Here is a 15205-nt window from a genome sequence, read left to right as displayed (position 1 = left end):
GAACTTATCTGGACAGTAGATGCTGCTGCTTTCTCATAAGCCTACCATAGAGCATGTTTTTAAGAATACTTTTACTTTCCATACTTTTAAGAGAATCTTAAACAGTAAAACTGCCTTTTAAAACACTTTAAAACAACTCAATAGGCTTTTTCATCCATTGTGCTTATTAACATTCTGTTGATTGTGGAAAAGTTCAGTTTAACTAAGCTTGTTTGCTATGTAGGACTTGTAAACTATTTATTTTTTAGGATCCCTGAGCTAATTTCCATCATTACATGATGACTAATTGCAATGAGTAAACATCAGGAACAATATTTCATGGACTTCCAAACAAGTCCACTTATAGGTTGTCAGCTTAATTTGCCTCAGAAAGTAAAGGTGCTGTGGATAAACCAATGTGAACCTTTATTCAGGTTGATGTCACAGTCAAAAGAGCAAGGTCCATGAGAGAACAAAACAAAACACTTAGACAAGGAAAACACACTAAAAAAAACTCAAGACAGGGACTGAGGGATACACAGGAAACACATGAAGGTAATCAGGGTAGTGGACACAGCAGACACACCTGAAAGTAACAAGGTGAGGACACAGGCAAAGCTAAAGAGAAAACAGAGGCTAACAAAGTAAGATAGACAAACACAGAAACAAAGACTGGACTCAGCTGCAGCTTTACAGATTTTATCGTAAAAGTGTAGCAAGTATTGAATGAGTAGGTAAGACCTTATTTGTCTGATCCTCATGCAGGTGATTCAGAGAGGCAGCTGGCAGGTAGACAGGATTCCTGGAAGGTGGAGTGGGCAGGTGAGCTACAGGTGTTTTCTTAGGTTTTTCCTTACAGGTGGAGTAACCAGCTGGGAGGATTGGTTAAACTGAACTGAAAGTGTCCATTAATCACTTTAAAGCGAAAGCAGTCCTGTAAGGAAGAGGACTCCCTTACTACATTTATTTATATTATCCGTATAGCACTTTAGAGCACACCTTTCACTTTATTAAAAGCACCTTATCAAGCACTTTATTTAGCATTGCACTTTAAACATGGATTTGCACAGTAAAACATTTGCACACAAGAAGTTTAATTATTTATTGACTATTTATTGGGAATTTTAAAATCAGTTGGTAGCCTTGTTTCAGATCCTGCACAGCTGCTCCTCATCAAGGAATGTGGTGGTTGTCTGTCAGGAGAGAAGAAGGGTGATTGAGATTGTGATTAAGGTTTACCAGTAAGGAAAACTAATGCAAATGTGTGTGTGAAATCTAGGAATAAAAGTGGTGCAAATAAGTGTTTGTAAGATAATGATTACTCACCTTTCTTGCCTGTGTCCTCTTCAAGGTGTTTGGGCAAATGTTTCCCTGGGGGTCCAGACACCATTTAAAGGTTCCGGGAGAGACCATTGGTAAAGAGAGTGTGGTGAATCTTTTTGTGCTTGGGGTTTCTGGGTTTTTATAATATTGGGTTTGGTGTAACATTAAAGTGTGAACTATATGAAAATGTGAAATGTATTTATGTATTTATTTATTCTAATTGATATATTGTATACTGTGGTGGAAGGTTGGGATTTAAGAATTTACCTGAGAGTGGAAGAATGGGTTAGTCTGTGACAGCTGAACATATTTAAGGCTGCCAGTTGTCATTAGAGAGGGTGGATTTGTGCTGCGAAGAAGCTCGACGAGTTAATTGTTGTAAGGAGAGCTGTATAGCAAATAAATACTTTTGTTCCACTACACTTGCCTTGGTCCATCTCACTGTGTTTCCAGCCGCTAAGGGCCGCCCTGTTACAAGTCCAAAGAAAAAGGGCAGTTCTGCAGGCTTTAAGTGGATCACTGTTGAACAGATTTAATATGATAATTATTATTTTGAGAGGCCTACAAGCCGGTCCTTAAATACATTAATATGCTGCCAAAAATATTCACTCATCTGCCTTCACATGCACATGAACATGAGTGACATCCCATTCTTAAACCATAGTTATTATGATTTCAGCCCACCCTTTGTCAGTATAACAGCTTCAGCTCTTCTGAGAAGGCTTTCCACAGATTTAGCAGTGTGTTTATGGGAATTTTTGACCAGTGCATTTGTGAGGTCAGACACTGATGTTGGACGAGAAGTCAAGCTCTTACACATCTTTACGAACCTTGCTTTGGTCACTGGTTACAGTCATGCTGGAACAGGGAGGGGCCATCCCCAAACTGTTGCCACAAAGTTGGGAGCATGAAATTGTCCAAAATGTGTTGGTATGATGAAGCATTAAGTTCCTTTCACTGGAACAAAGGGACCAAACTGAACTCGTGGAAACTGCCAAACCCAGTCTCATCCATCAGACTGCCAGATGGAGAAGCATGAACACATCTCCACTGCTCTAGAGTCCATTGGCGGCATGTTTTACTGCATCCGACATTTTTCATTGCACTTGGTGATGTAAGGGTTGGATGGAGCTGCTCGGCCATAGGAACCCATTCCTGAAGCTCTCTACACACTGTTCTTGAGTTAACCTGAAAGCCACGTGAGCTTTGGAGGTCTGTAGCAACTGACTGTGCAGACAGTTGGTGTCCCCTGTGCACCTCAGCATCCGCTGACCCTGCTCTGTGATTTTATGTGGTCTACCACTTCCTTAGCTGAGTTGCTGTCATTCCCAATCACTTCCACTTTGTTATAAAACCACTAACAGTTGACTGTGGAATATTTAGTAGTGAGGAAATTTCATGCCAGGACTTGTTGCACAGGTGGCATCCTATCACAGCACCATGCTGGAATTCACTGAGCACCTGAGAGCAACCCACTCTTTCACAGATTTTTGTAGAAGTCTGCATGCCTCAGTGCTTGATTTTATACACCTGTGACCTTAGAAGTGAATCGAACACCTGAATTCAGTGATTCAGATTTGCAAGTGAATACTTTTGGCAATGTAGCATGAGCTGAGGCCTACAAGGACTATGAAAGGGAAATAAATCAAGGCAAGGAACCAGACATAAGTAACAAGCTCTTAAGACTAAACTGAGAACATAATCATAAAGAAACCAGAGGATCTTTAATGTCTAAATGAGGATAAACCCCCCCCCGCTAGGACCTTAATGCTCCGCATTGTGACTCACAGCAATGCTCCCGGGTCAACCCTGACTTTGTGTTAAACTAATCCTAAAGTAATAATGGTATTTCTAACCACTTATATACCACAACTTTATCCTTTCAACAGCTACTGAAAGTTAGGGGACCTAGCTTCTATCAGATATTTATATAGAGATCCTCCAGCTTAAAACTGTATTACCCTTCAAGGACCTGCAGTTCAAAAATGCGCCCCTTCGACAGCCAAACCCATCTGTTCTCTGATTGGATAGTTAAATTTGTGATTGACATGACATTGACCAATCAAATGAAAGGAAGAAAAATAGGGTCAAAATTCGTACTTGTAACTTGAAACTTGAGTGGAGAGTTTCACACATAATTTTTGGCTAAGTCCACACACAAATTTTTTTTACACATACAAATCCTGATTTACAAGTACAAAATATTTATGACCACAATTTGAGCCCATACGGTTTGGATATTTCTGCTGTTTTCTCACGGGCCCTGGTATAATGGAAGCATGTCACTGCTATTTTACATATGTGTATTGTTAATTGTATCTCATAATCAAATTGTCTGGATTTTCCATTTATTTATTTGTATTCTTGAGCCAGGTTATTTGTTTTGTTTTGTTCTGCTATGTTGATTTTGTTTTATTTAATGATGGTGTCAGTGTAAAGTTTAAAACTCAATAAATACATGGAAGGAAAAAACAAATACGTCATCAGTGTCTTTGTGGTTTTAGCTTCAGACCATTAACCTCTGCAAAGCAAGCATCTGCGCTTTTTAAATGTGTGAACTGAAACTCTGACAAACCACAAACCTGATCATTGCCACGCTATCAGGAAAGAGCAGATCACACACTGGTTATGGCATGCTACACTGCACCCACAGCTGCCCTGGGGCGCACTGACAGAGGCAAGGCTGCCAGACACTGGCACCACTGGGCCCTCTGACCAGTCTAAGTCTAAAAAAACAAACAAACTAATATGTAGTTGTGTGTTTCATAATACATGTATGAAAAATGTTAACATTTTTCCAAATGAAAATTTAATTTTCATAAACATGGCAATAACTCGGAATAAACAAGCACTAAAAAGACAAGAGCCTTTTCCCTTTTAGCTCAAAGCCTTACATACTTGAGGGATAAATGGCAAACCAGGAGAGCAAACACAAAAGCTCAGAGTATTTAAAAAACAAAATGAACAAAACAATGGAAAAGGCTCATGGTAGTCCATTACTCTACGTTATCGTGTTTTACTTACACTTTTCAGTTGTAGTTACTGACAATAAATAATATTGATTAGTATAAATAATGATTTTAGTACAAGATACTGATGAGTATAGATGCCTTTTTCTCAAATATTTTGATTCAATTTTAAACAAAAATATTAAGTACATGCAAAGAAGGTATTCTGTGAACCACATACTGAATTTTTTGTCTGAGATAAATGTAAATAAATACCTTAATTTAACACAAACGCGTACGTTAACATTTTAGACATTTATTTCAACTTATCAAACTCAAATAATTACTAAAAGGATATTCATAGATTTTATCAGGCTCATCTAACTTATATTTATAGTGATATTTAATAAGCCTCTGAATTACTTTTTAGAGTGACACATATGTGGGAGATGTACACAACGTCACCCTCTGCGTAGAAAGCACAAATCCTACTGTTTTATATGTCAGGGTTCACGTCCCTCATGCGTAAGCAGATACCATAACCTGCATCAGTTACCGTTAGTGACAGACACAATTCTTTTTTGGGGGATCTTCTGCAGTTACTTAGAAATCTATCTTAACTGCCTCTCGCCCCGCCGTTTCCTGTTGTTCTCTCTTAGCAGCGCAAACGCACGCAATGCTCTCTGGAAATCTGCACAAAGCTTCCTGTTCTGCACAATTTCAATCTTGCTAAGCAATGACCTATGACACAGTTTATAACTGAAGAGTGGCCTCTAATATACTGGCCTGTTATTAAATGCATAAAACAAAATACACAGCAAATAAGCACTAGAAAATATATTTTCCTAATAACTACTTTATCTAAAGTTTGGGGCACTTGTCCTGACTTGTCCTGGTTCACAAGATAAAGCAGGTGGATAATCAGACAACTAAGGGGCTTATTGATTTTCTATTTTTACTTTTTAGTGAAACACATCATTGGGCAATGCATAATAAAATACACTCACAGGTCACTTTATTTGGTCCACCTTGCTACTACAGGGCTGGATGTCCTGTTTGTCTTCAGAACTGTTTTAAATCTTTATGACAGAGATTCAACGAGGGGCTGGAAACATTCCTCAGAGATTTCAATCCATGTCAACATGACAGCATCATACAGCCGCCTCAGATTTGTTGGCTGAGCATCTGTCCTGAGAATCTTCGGTTTAGTTGCTACTAAGGAGCACAAAGTCACCTAGAAAATACTCCTACACTTTACACCATCACCTCAACCATAACCCTGAACCACTGATATAAGACAGGATGGTTTTATTCTTTCATGTTGTTTACACCAAGTTCTGACCAGGGAACGTGCTTCCACTCTATTCTACTCCACTGTCTGATTTGGTGAATCAGTGTGAAGTAGAGGAATGAATGAATCTCTCGAATATTTGGTTTGCATTTAAGATGTCTCATCTTTGCACAATATCTTCAACATCTTCACCAGCTTCACCTGGAAAGATTTTTGAACAGGTGAGCCTTGTGAAAATGCTGACTGACAGAGATTCTTGTCTTCTTTATGTACTCTTGTCTAATTGTATTCACCTGTAGTAATTCATATAATGGCAACATGGCAGTGTGAAAGATTTCAAAATTCAAAAACATCTCCGCTCGTGAGGACTGCTTTACCTGAAGAGGTTCATTACTGTTCATAATGACCTGAGCGCACTTAACCCCGGTTATAGAGGACAGTGTAAATCAAGTCTTTACTTCAGCCACCTTGGCCATTAAACACAGACATTTCACCCGTGGAAAGCTTTGGTTTGTTTTCCGCTGCTGTTTAGTTGTGACACTCAGACAAAGTGTTAAAATCACAGGAAGGAAACATATGAACGGTGGGCTCATACAGTAGAGAGCCAGTGACGAATAATAACTAATAATTAAATATGATAGATATGACATCAGATATTTCCTGTTAGCATTCCTTTGATGTTACCAAACACAAAGATTAGAGGACACAATGTGCAGCTACTGTATGTAAACATGGAGGTCACGCGATGCAGGTGTTGCTGAGTTAGTTATATCAGTAGAAATGACTCCTTGGATTAACTCAGAGCTTCCCAAAGTGTGGGGCCCGCCCTCTAGGGGGGGCGCAGAGCCATTGCGGGGGGGTGCGCAGTATGAAAAAGGGGGGGGACCCAAAAAACGCTTGGACACTGCTAGCACGGGGTGCCCACACAAACGCAAAGCAGGAGATGAAGCATAGCTGAATATGTTTCCAAACCAACTTCATTCTAAGCCAAAGACTAGAAAATATGGTGAAGCATATCTTCCCTTTGGTTTCACCTGCACAAGTGCCAAGGTAGGTCTCCCCTGCATAATTGGTTTTCCCTGCATCGGGAGCACGCGCTGGGCTCTTCAAATCAAGGACAAACAGTATCCCACATTCTTGATTTTTAGTTCACAAACACTTCTTGTAATGACTAAGTACTGACATTTTGGAGATGTTAGCTCTTTATACAGTAAAGTTACAGCGGGATACAAATAATATCAGGCTGATCCTGCCACAATTTGTTCCCTCGGTTCAAATCACGGACTAACAGTATCCTACAGTTGTTTATGTTTTTAAACCTATTTTGCACAGAGAGGCATTTTTTGAAAAATGTATTGATATCAATGTTGAATATTATTACACAGGGAAAAAAACAACTACACGTAAAATAATTACATCATGACGCCTCTGCCTTTCTAAATGGAGGGACAGTAACTGCGTGTGTATATGTAAGCGTGTAAAACCTGAAGATAGTCAGATTAACAGTAACAGTATTTTGTCTCTATCTGCCATTCTGCAATTCATCTCATGTAAACAATAACGTGTGCACAGCATGACGTGAAAAAAGGCACATACCTTTGACGTTGTGTGACGAACTCTGTATTCCTCATCCACACATAAACGTAAAAAAGGAGTTTTAAAAAATCTCCGTTTTGGGTGATTCGAAACGCCATTTACGTGTGGACGAAAGGTCCAAACGCACAGAAACAGCTGCGTTTTCAAAAATACCCATGTAGGTGTGGACGTAGCGTACAAGAGTTAGTAGTTTATTTTATTACTACCTGTAATTTATTTCAGTTTACTTGTATTTGCTTAATTGTTTACTAAATGTTTGAGGTGTGAAATAAACCGCAATGGAGCAAAATATGGGTGTGTCTGTTTGGAGGATGTGTTTGTGTGTGCTTGTGCGCGTGCACATACATTTTTCTTGTAAAACAAAGGGGGGCCTAGCAAAAAAAAGTTTGGGAACAACTGGATTAACTTTTAGTTTTCGCAGTATGAGCTCAGCTTGTGTCACATGCAATGTTCCCTCTAAGCTGCGTGCGTGCGCAATTGCGCACTGCTGGCACGGTCTCTGCGCACAAAAAATCTGCGCTGTGCACAAAAAAAAAAAATCGAACCTGAATTGAAATTAAAATTAAAACTTTAACAATTCAGTTTTGCAGTGTTAATCAGTAAGTGACTGGCTGCTCCCATATGGGATTAGAACGATGCCACCTTATCCCATAGTCCAGTCAATCACGCGATTCACATTCATATATATGCAGCTAATCAACATCGTTGACAGGCTATGACAGCGTCCTTATGTGCCGACACCGGTGTTTTAGCTAGCAAAGCGGCGTGGCTGATGAGGAGTGAAGAAGCCACATTAATGACAACGTGTACAACCATTGGAGATGTGAGCAGGTCAGACGGAACGACTGACGGAAAAAGTGTGGACTTTATACCAGTTTTTTAATTGTGTTGATAGGCCACGTAAAACCAGAGTTATGATAGGAATGACGAGGTAAGTGACGGAAGTGACGGGAAAAGGTAAGCGACCCATGTTGTAGGTGACGTCAGACGCCGGAGATTTGGCGGGAAAAAAAGCGAATGGTAACGTAGAATTTAACAAAGTTTCTTTAAGCTTCAAGTATACCAAATATACTAATCAATTGTCATATAACTAACAACATCTGTCCTATCATCTCTAACACCCTGGAGGACAACGGGGAGAGTTTAGACGCTCTCCAAGATTACGTCGACCAGTGCTTCCAAGATTTAGTAATGAAGAAGGCTCAGAGTGCATCTTCCCCGGCCAAAATTGAGACACCGTCATCGAAGAGATGTCGCCCGGCAGACTCCCCGGCACAACATCGCCTGCCAGCAAAGACATTGCAGACATCCTGGAGTCAATCGACAAGCGATTGTCCAGTTTCGATGCGAGGCTGTCCCTGGTGGAGATTTTACACCGTGAATTTAAATCTCTGAAAGAATCCCTGGAGTTCAGCCAGCAGCAGGTGGAAACGCTTGCCGCTGAAAATGCCACGCTACGGGAGTCAGTCAAATCTCTCACCGATAATGTGACCCAGCTAAACATAGAAAATAAAAAAATAAAAGAGTCTGTTATCGATCTACAAGCCCGTAGCATGCGAGACAACCTTGTGTTTTCTGGTATTCCAGAATCTGCCAGCGAGGACGCGGAAGCAACGGTGAAAACCTTCATTAAAACCCACCTGAAGCTGCCGGAGGACACCGTAAAGAACATCGCCTTCGAAAGAGTGCATCGCTTGGGCGCCGAAGGGGAGACCACGTCCAATTGTGGCCAAATTCGGCCAATTAAAACAGAAGGAACAGGTGAAGAGTCGCGGCAGGGAGCTGAAAGGAACGGACTTCAGCGTGAACGACCAGTTCCCCAAAGAGATCCTGGAATGACGCAAAGTCCTGTTCCCAGTTCGACGTAGCTTCATCCAGAGAGGCTCCTGCGCTGTCATCGCCGTGGACCGGCTCTACGTGGACGGACAGCTCTACCGCGACCCCAGCACCACTCCGTGGTTATATTGACTGCACTCCAGATAAGAACCCGCTACACTCTTTTCTTATTCACTCACACTCTCTCCTTTAACATGTGTTTAACCTAGTAATATCAGTATGATGTCATAGCAGATATAACACCGTCACCCTTCGTCATTGCTTTGATTGGAATGTTTCCATTTCTTTTCTTTTTTTTTGTTGTCGCTCACCGTTCTCGTGGTTTCTTTCTTTCTCTTTTCTTTCACTGCGGTGATCACCTACTTCCCCACTCACCTACAAGCAACACCCTCTATTTCTGCATATTCACACACCACAATTATGCAAACACATGCGCTCAACGGCAGCACATTTACAACAGCCTCACAGCGCACACAGACTTATAGGACACACGCAAGCCACGCTTGCTCATATTAGTGAATATACACACACATAGTCAGACTTATGGAGCCTCTCACCACACATTTTTTTTCTCTTTCTATTTACAAACAAGTGATGTTTCCACATTCTCTTCACCCGTCTAAACGAAACACCCAGCGTACATCATTAGACATACACACACAATTATGGGCACACTAAGGTTTGTCACATGGAATGTAAATGGAGCTGGCACCAGAGGAAAGAGGTTAAAGATATTTAACCAGCTTAAAAAACTACAGGCAGATGTTGTTTTATTACAAGAGACTCACAGGCCTGTCACAGGTTTAAACGAACTTAAAACACCTGAGTTTCCTAATGTGTTTGCAGCCTGTTATAATTCTAGACAAAGGGGAGTAGCAATTTTAATACATACAAATGTTAATTTTACAGTACTCGATACAGTTATAGATCCAGGTCGATTTCTAGCTAACCAGTTAAAAATAAATAAAGAAAAAACAACTATATGTGCTGTTAAAGATTTATCTGGGAACACAATATATGACCCTGGAAGAATAAACAACATTTTTAGGGATTTCTATGAAACTTTATATTCACCACAAATAAACCCGTCTACAAATGAAATTGATCAGTTTCTTGACAACGTAACTCTTCCAAAATTACTAGACAGTCAAGCAATGGCCCTGGATTCGCCACTGACGCCAGGTGAACTCCAGGAAGTGCTGATAAGTATGCCCAATAATAAGGCTCCAGGTCCAGACGGCTACCCTGCAGAATTCTACAAAGAATTCTGGACAATTTTGGCACCAGTATTCCACGGAATGTTGCAGGAAATCAAGGAAAATGGCAGACTACCACCAAATATGAATTCTGCCAACATTAGTCTCCTGCTAAAACCAGGCAAAAGCCTTTATTTCCCTCAAGCTATCATCCAATATCCCTTATAAATGTAGACCTCAAAATAATCTGCAAAGCTCTCTCAAAAAGATTAGAGAAGATAACCCCCCTTTTAATTCATCCTGACCAAACTGGTTTCATAAAAGGTAGACACTCATCAACAAACACACGTAGATTACTTAATTTAATAGACTACTCATGCAGTAAAAACATTGAAACCACAATATTATCTCTAGATGCAGAAAAAGCGTTTGACAGAGTTAACTGGAAATTTTTATTTGCAACTTTACACAAATTTGGTTTTGGAAACTCTTTCATAAACTGGCTAAGAATATTATATAATTCCCCAACAGCTCGTATCAGAACAAATGACCAGACATCCTCCAGCTTCTGTCTCCTGAGGGGCACCAGACAGGGATGCCCACTCTCCCCTTCACTTTTTGCAATTTTTATCGAACCACTAGCAGCAGCATTTAGACAGGCTACAACAATTAAGGGCATAAAATGTAAGAACGTAGAACATAAAATCAGTCTCTATGCGGATGATGTGTTGCTCTTTCTCCAAAACTCACAAACCAACCTTTCTGAGGTAATTACTCTAATAAACTGGTTTTCAAGAGTTTCAGATTATTCAATTAACTGGTCAAAATCTACAGTTCTTCCAATTAACTGCTCCTTCCATAATTCTTCTTCTGCCCCACTACAATCTGGAAATATTAAATATTTAGGTATTAATGTCTCTCCTAAGCTTTCAGACTTAACTAAATTAAACCACATCCCACTTCTAAAGAAAGTAGAAGGCGATCTGACTAGATGGAAATCTCTACCCATATCACTCATGGGAAGGGTCGCCACTATAAAAATGATGATCTTGCCAAAAATAAATTACTTATTTTCAATGATCCCGAACAAACCATCACAAGATTGGTTCAGATCTCTGGATTCGTATATTTCTAAATTCCTTTGGAAAGATAAACCTCCGCGTGTCAGCTTAAAAACGCTACAAAGAACCAAGGATAAAGGAGGATTAGATCTGCCTAATTTTCAACAATACTTCTTAGCCAACAGGCTTCAGTTCATCTCAGGATGGTTAAAACATACCTTCTTAGATGAGCCCCGGCTAGATGTTGAACAGGCACTATGCAATAATCTAGAGATTTCAGACCTACCATTTATCAGCTCAAACATCAAAAGACATGAATGCTTTAAAAGCATCAACATCAGCTCTTCTCTGACAGCATGGTGGGAGTTTCTAAAAATAACAGAGTCTTCATTAATCCCATGCAAACGTACACCTATCTGGAATAACCCTGACATATTACAAAACAATAATATGATTAATTTTCCAGAATGGAGTGGTAAAGGAATTAAATACTTAGAACATATATTAGAAGGAACAGACTTTATTCCATTTGACAGACTAGTTATACAATATGGGATCAACAAGAAAAGATTTTTAGAATATCAACAAATTAAATCCATAGTAAAAAAGAAATTTAACCTCAGTCAAGTTGAATTACAAACACCACCAAGTGCGGTACACTTTCTTACTCTTAAATCCCCCAAATTATTGTCTAAAATATTCGGAACACTTTCTAAAATAGATGAATCAATATCCCTTCCTATTGCAAAGTGGGAAGCAGATTTATCAGTCAGCTTAGACCAAAACTTCTGGTCTCAGGTATGCTTAAAAACCTTTAAATTGATTAGAAATCCCAGTCTGCAATTAATACAATACAAAATACTACATAGAGTGCACTATACAGGTCATCGGATGTTCCAGATGGGCTTTACATCTTCCAACAACTGCTCACACTGTCAAGGCAATACACCAGACAATTACATCCACGCTCTTTGGTTCTGTCCACCAGTGCAGAAGTTTTGGCGCGGGATATGTGAAGACTTATCAAAGTGTCTGAAATGTAAAATTCCAACCTGCCCTTTAGTGTGCTTGTTGAGCAAATTGGATGATGTCACTACAGAAACTAATACAGTCCACATGGTTTTTACTGCCCTATGCAGTGCCAAGAAAACGGTCCTCATGAACTGGAAAAATAAAAATAATCTTAATTCTAGCCAATATAGAAACCATCTAATAGATCACGTTAGTCTCGATACAGCCTCTGCCACCACATTAGATCAATCCCTCTGGGCTCCTTTGATCGGCTCCATCACCTAACGGGGGTGAGGGGGTCGTGGTTTGGTCCCGCCTTAGCTATTGTGGTTGATGTGGAGGTTGGGACGGGCTTAGGGCAACTGGAGAATCCCTAGGGACGTTATCCCTGGAGGGCTTAACCCGGGGGTTGTGGTCATAACCTGGTTAGTGGCTCTGGTTGCCCTTAGAGGGTGTTCTCCTCGTGGCTGCGTGCAGCAGGGCTGGGGGAGGGTTGGTGCTGGCGGACGTAGGTTACTGGCCTGGTAGCCTGGCTGCCCCTGAGTGGATCCGGGGCAGGCGTGGGGGCTTGGGGTTCGGGGGTGCTTTGCCTCCGTGCTAGGGCTCTGGCTGGGCCTTGGGGGCTTCGGTCCTCGTTGGTGTGTCGCCGAGGTTGTGGGCGGGTGGGTGCACGGGGGCTCAGCCCTGGCGCAGGGGGCCTCTGGTGCATCGGCCTAACTGGGGGGCTCTTCAACTGGCAGGGAGGTTGTTCCATCCTTGCAGGAGTCCACTCTGCAGGTGGGGGAGAGACATAGGAGAGGTGGAGAATAAACTTAACCTAGGTGTCTATTTTCTTGTGTAGTCTGGGAGATGATTGAATGTTGGGGTGGGTACAGTTTCCTCTGCGGTGGGGTCGGGTGGGCTGCCCTGGGTCCTGTGGGGCTTGGCGGTGCTGCTGCCGTAGGCCCCGGTCTGGATGGGCCTGGGCTCCCTTGCCTTGGTGGGTGCCAAAGGACGGGGGTACCTACTGGGGTCAGCGGGGGAGCTGGCCCTAGGGAGGGGCATCTTGCCCCTCCCTTCTTTTCCTCCCCATCCCTGGCTGCCTCCCTCTTCCCGCTCCACCACACCCACCCACACAAGTAGGGCCTTGTGTGTACATGTCCATTTATGTCTATCCTTACGTTGGGGAGTGCTGAGTATTTGTATATGTGTGCATAAGGGTGGGAATGCATGTTTGGGTCTGTGTGTGCCTGTTTGTCTGTGTCTATATGTCAGGTCGGGTCTTAGACTTCACCTCTCTGTGAACTCCCATGCCCTCCAAAGTATGGAGGCCTATCTCCCCTCACCACACTCCCTGCCGGTAACTAATGCCCTCAGGGGTCGGTGCGTTGGTGGTTCTTGGTGTCCAGGGCTGGGCGCTCAGGTATGTACCAGCTCACTCCCGGTGGCTACTTGGCGGGGCCTGGCGCCTGTTGCTCGGTCAGGCCTCTTCCGGGGCGTAGGGGGCCCTCGGGCCTCCGGCCTCTGGGCCTGCGGCTCGGTTCACTCTGGCACAGCTGGCTGCCCGCAGAGCTGGTGGGCACGCCAGTGCAGCCCCCTCTGGCTTCTGCTCTGTGGCTACTGGGTGACCCCTCGTCTGGGGCTCTCCTCAGCTCTTCCCAGGAGGGTGGCACGGATGCCCCTCCGGTGGTCCTCCTTGGGCTCTCGCACTCTGGGGCCTCTGGATGTCTGGAGCCTGGATCTCCTCCATGCCTGCTTCATGCGTGCTGCACAACAACATTCAATATTTAGTATTTACTGCTGTTTACACTTAGCTAGATTAATGCGATGGTGTTGTGTTTAGTATGTTGCTTTGTTTTTTTTGCTTGTTTTCTCTTCTTTTTCTCTCAACAGGTGATCCAGGAGATTTTTTTCTTTCTCTTTTTAAGTGCCCTTTCTCACTGTCCCTCTTCCCTTCTGTTTTTCTTTTCCTTCATCTTTCTTTCTCCCTTTTCTATCCCCCAGTCATGTCTGTCCCGTCTGTAACAACTGAAAATAAAATAAAATAAATAATAACAACAAAGGTCGATCAAATGGACCGATACGGCAAGGCTGTGATGATCCATTTGGCAAAGTAAATTCATTGGGCATCCTTGTTGGTCTTCAGACAACAATTCTGACGGCTAAAGAACCAAATGGGACAGGCAAAAAAAACAAACAAACAAACAAAAATGTGTATATATATATATATATATATATATATATATATATATATATATATGCAATGTTTGGTTTTCTTCCTGAATACTATCGTTGTTTATATTTACTGCGGGAAGAAACGGTAAAAACGGCGTTTTATAAGGAAAACGCTCAAAAGCACTCTCCGCCTGTGAGAAAAGCCAAAACCAAAAAAACCCCACCCTTTTCCTTGGTCGAAGAATGTACCATGTCGACCAATCAAAAAATGATATGGCAACATGGCATTTAGTTGTTTAGGGAGGGAGAAGTTTTAGGAGTGACAGCGGTGTTTTGAGATGTGAGAGATTTGCGACATTAAGTGCAAATCTTGTGTTGTTAGTGTGTAGTGTAGTCAATAGTTTTGTTGTGTGTGTCAGAACAACGAGGCGACTGCTAAATGTTACAGGTGTTACAGGAGTGATACAGCTCCTGTTGTCAGGCCTGCAGGTATCAGGCTTTTGATGTTCTCCTTTATCTCATAGTGGACAGAAATTAAACAGTCGGATTCCCCTGGTCCACACCAGTTTTAAGCCAGCTGCTAGGCGCCAGCCGAGGCGACCCGCCGAGACGCCGAAGTTACGGATCTGACTTGCCGACTTCCCTTAGCTGCCTTGTTCTAACATGCCAGAGGCTGTTCACCTTGGAGACCTGCTGCGGATATGGGTACGGTCTGGCGTGAGACTTACACCTTCTTCCTCTTCTCTCCAGAGCATACCTCCACCTCTCCAGGCTGTCCTTCATCTGCTCTCTGGTCTCACTACAGATCAT

The sequence above is a fragment of the Oreochromis aureus genome, linkage group 11 (genome assembly GCF_013358895.1).
Source record: "Oreochromis aureus strain Israel breed Guangdong linkage group 11, ZZ_aureus, whole genome shotgun sequence".
NCBI lineage: Eukaryota > Metazoa > Chordata > Actinopteri > Cichliformes > Cichlidae > Oreochromis > Oreochromis aureus.
The sequence above is the reverse complement of the archived record's forward strand: the minus strand, read 5'-3'. Positions refer to the sequence as shown.